Source organism: Procambarus clarkii, unplaced genomic scaffold (assembly GCF_040958095.1).
Source record: "Procambarus clarkii isolate CNS0578487 unplaced genomic scaffold, FALCON_Pclarkii_2.0 HiC_scaffold_115, whole genome shotgun sequence".
NCBI lineage: Eukaryota > Metazoa > Arthropoda > Malacostraca > Decapoda > Cambaridae > Procambarus > Procambarus clarkii.
In genome coordinates this window covers 833,171-838,170 of record NW_027189148.1, presented here as the reverse complement: position 1 = coordinate 838,170, position 5,000 = coordinate 833,171, and positions in this window count along the sequence as shown.

Here is a 5,000-nt window from a genome sequence, read left to right as displayed (position 1 = left end):
GACAGACTAGACAGAGAGAGATGACAGAGAGGAGAGAGAGAGAGAGGTAGAGAGAGAGAGGAGAGAGAGATGCAGAGAGAGAGAGACGAGAGAGAGAGAGAGAGAGAGAGAGAGAGAGGAAGAGCTCCTTAACTACCTTACAAGCTCTTGAAGAGAATAGATAAGGGTTATAAAGGCTATCGTATTGATATAGTAAACGACGTATGATGTGAGTACATCACTACTGGGGCATCGCACTTAATAGACCAGTCGAACTATTAGCATGACTATAAATTCTTGCATCTGGTATATTATTACTAGAAGTATTCTTTAGGTTCTTGATAGTGTGAAGCGGCCTGATCAGTATGGAGAAGGAAAAGGTCTCCGGCGACGATGGCTGCCACCAGAAGAAAACCAAGTCTGTCCGCTTCTAAGAAAATATCATCAGTCAGGTGCACGTCGTCGAGGACTGGGCATACGAGAGTTGGGTGTTTAGAAAGAGGGAAAGAACTCTTGCTCCGCAAGAGCAGAGCTGAACCCCTCAAGCACAACTAGGTGAATACACACATTATATCCTCACTGCAACCATCTTCACTACCACACACTATTCTGTAACCATCTTCACTCCACACACTATACTGTAACCATCTTCACTCCACACACTATACTATAACCATCTTCACTCCACATACTATAATGTACCATCTTTACAAACAAACACTATACTGTTACCATCTTCACAACACACACTATACTGTTACCATCTTCACAACACACACTATTATTGTAACCATCTTCACAACACACACTATAATGTAACCATCTTCAATTCACACACTATACTGTAACCATCTTCACAACACACACTATAACGTAACCATCTTCACTACACTGTAAACCATCTTCACAACACACATATAATGTAACCATTCCTTACTACACACACTATACTGTAACCATCTCACAACACACACACTATAATGTAACCATCTTCACTACACACACTATACTGTAACCATCTTCACAACACACACTATAATGTAACCATCTTCACTACACACACTATACTGAAAACCATCTTCACAACACACACTATAATGTAACCATCTTCACTACATACACATACTGTAACCATCTTCACTACATACACAATACTGTAACCGTCTTCACACAATACTGTAACCATCTTCCACTACATCACACACACACACTATACTGTAACCATCTGCACAGTAACCATCTTCACTACACACTATCATCACTACACACACTATACTGTAAACTCCTCTTCACTACACACTATCTTCATAGTAACCATCTTCACTACACTCTATCATCACTACACACTATCTTCATTACACACTATTTTTTACTGTAACCATCTTCACTACACACTATCTTCACTGTAACCATCTTAAACTACACACAAAAACTTCACTATAATCATTTTCAGTACACACAATATCTTCACTGTAATCATCCTTTATTATAAAATAGTTTCATCACTGTAACTTTACAACACAAGTCGTCAGTGGTGTCGATCTTCACTACAAATGACTATCGTCACTAACCATAGTTACTACGCACTATCGCACTATCTTCACCACAGTAACTCGTCTTAACTAATGACAACCCTCATCATTGTAACCGTATTTACTTCACACAACCTGAAACACTGTAACCATCTACACTGTAACGACCAGCCTCGTAAACTGTAGCCATCTTCCAAAAATACTTAAATTTTCATCACCACCACTACAGAACACCCACCCACCATCACTACACATCACCACCACAAAACACCTTACGTCACTACAGAACACCACCACACAACAACTATCCTGACTACACATCACCACCACACAACACCTACCGTCACTACACATCACCACCACACAACACCTATCATCACTACACATCACCACCACACAATACCTACCATCACTACACATCACCACCAAACAACACCCACCTTCACTTACACATCACCACCTACACAGCACCTACCGTCACTACACATCACCACCACACAACACCTACCGTTACTACACATCACCACCACACAACACCTACAATCACGACATATCATCATCCGAGAGTAGAAATTATCCAAACACTAAACACCACAAGCTAATGTGAACAGGACATCATTAGCACCATATGGGAAGTTACCAACAAAAGAACGTCATTTAAAAATCTAAACTAAAAGGATTCCAAATCCACACATACTACATATGTGAGACCATTACCTGAGTATGCAGCGACAGCTGGGAACCCACACCTTATGAAGCATAACAAAAACTTGGAAAAATGGTCCGAAATTTGCCACAGGATTAATTTCACAATTAAGAGTCTTCAGCTTTCGAGTCGAAGACATGTTGAAAAAGAGAGAGAGAGAGAGAGAGAGAGAGAGAGAGAGAGAGGAGAGAGAGAGAGAGAGAGAGACGAGAGAGAGAGGAGAGAGAGAGAGAGAGAGAGAGAGACGAGAAGAGAGGAGAGAGAGAGAGAGAGAGAGAGAGCAGAGAGAGAGAGAGAGAGAGAGAGAGAGAGAGAGAGAGAGAGAGAGAGAGAGAGAGAGACGAGAGAGAGAGAGAGAGAGAGAGAGAGAGAGAGAGAGAGAGAGAGGAGAGAGAGAGAGAGAGAGAGAGAGAGAGAGAGAGAGAGAGAGAGAGAGCTCTTAACTACCTACAAGCTCTTGAAGAGATAGATAAAGTTTTATAAAGGTATCTTATTTATATGTAAAAGACGTATGATGTGAGTACATCACTACTGGGCATCGCACTTAATAGACCAGTCGAACTATTAGCATGACTATAATTCTTGCATCTGGTATATTATTACTAGAAGTATTCTTTAGGTTCTTGATAGTGTGAAGCGGCCTGATCAGTATGGAGAAGGAAAACAAGTCTGTCCGCTTCTAAGAAAATATCATCAGTCAGGTGCACGTCGTCGAGGACTGGGCATACGAGAGTTGGGTGTTTAGGAAAGAGGGAAAGAACTCTTGCTCCGCAAGAGCAGAGCTGAACCCCCTCAAGCACAACTAGGTGAATACACACATTATATCCTCACTGCAACCATCTTCACTACACACACTATTCTGTAACCATCTTCACTCCACACACTATACTGTAACCATCTTCACTCCACACACTATACTATAACCATCTTCACTCCACATACTATAATGTAACCATCTTTACAACAAACACTATACTGTTACCATCTTCACAACACACACTATACTGTTACCATCTTCACAACACACACTATTATGTAACCATCTTCACAACACACACTATAATGTAACATCTTCAATTCACACACTATACTGTAACCATCTTCACAACACACACTATAACGTAACCATCTTCACTACACTGTAACCATCTTCACAACACACATTATAATGTAACCATCCTTACTACACACACTATACTGTAACCATCTTCACAACACACACACTATAATGTAACCATCTTCACTACACACACTATACTGTAACCATCTTCACAACACACACTATAATGTAACCATCTTCACTACACACACTATACTGAAACCATCTTCACAACACACATAATGTAACCATCTTCACTACATACACATTACTGTAACCATCTTCACTACATACACAATACTGTAACCGTCTTCACACAATACTGTAACCATCTTCACTACACACACACACACACTATACTGTAACCATCTTCACAGTAACCATCTTCACTACACACTATCATCACTACACACACTATACTGTAACTCTCTTCACTACACACTATCTTCATAGTAACCATCTTCACTACACTCTATCATCACTACACACACATATCTATCATTACACACTATTTTTACTGTAACCATCTTCACTACACACTATCTTCACTGTAACCATCTTAACTACACACAAAAACTTCACTATAATCATTTTCAGTACACACAATATCTTCACTGTAATCATCTTTATTATAAAATAGTTTCATCACTGTAACTTTACAACACAGTCGTCAGTGGTGTCGATCTTCACTACAAATGACTATCATCACTAACCATAGTTACTACGCACTATCGCACTATCTTCACCACATAATCGTCTTAACTAATGACAACCCTCATCATTGTAACCGTATTTAACTTCACACAACCTGAAACACTGTAACCATCTACACTGTAACGACCAGCCTCGTAACTGTAGCCATCTTCCAAAATACTTAATTTTCATCACCACCACAGAACACCCACCACCATCACTACACATCACCCACACAAAACACCTTACGTCACTACAGAACACCACCACACAACAACTATCCTGACTACACATCACCACACACAACACCTACCGTCACTACACATCACCACCACACAACACCTATCATCACTACACATCACCACCACCAATACCTACCATCACTACACATCACCACCAAACAACACCCACCTTCACTACACATCACCACCACACAGCACCTACCGTCACTACACATCACCACCACACAACACCTACCGTTACTACACATCACCACCACACAACACCTACAATCACGACATATCATCATCCGAGAGTAGAAATTATCCAAACACTAACACCACAAGCTAATGTGAACATACATCATTAGCACCATATGGGAAGTTACCAAACAAAAGAACGTCATTTAAAAATCTAAACTAAAAGGATTCCAAATCCACACATACTACATATGTGAGACCATTACCTGATATGCAGCGACAGCTGGGAACCCACACCTTATGAAGCATAACAAAAACTTGGAAAAATGGTCGAAATTTTGCCACAGGATTAATTTCACAATTAAGAGTCTTCAGCTTCGAGTCGAAGACATGTTGAAAAAGAGAGAGAGAGAGAGAGAGGAGAGAGAGAGAGAAGAGAGAGAGAGAGAGAGAGAGGAGAGAGAGAGAGAGAGAGAGAGAGAGAGAGAGAGAGAGAGAGAAGAGAGAGAGAGAGAGAGAGAGAGAGAGAAGAGAAGAGAGAGAGAGAGGAGAGAGAGAGAGAGAGAGAGAGA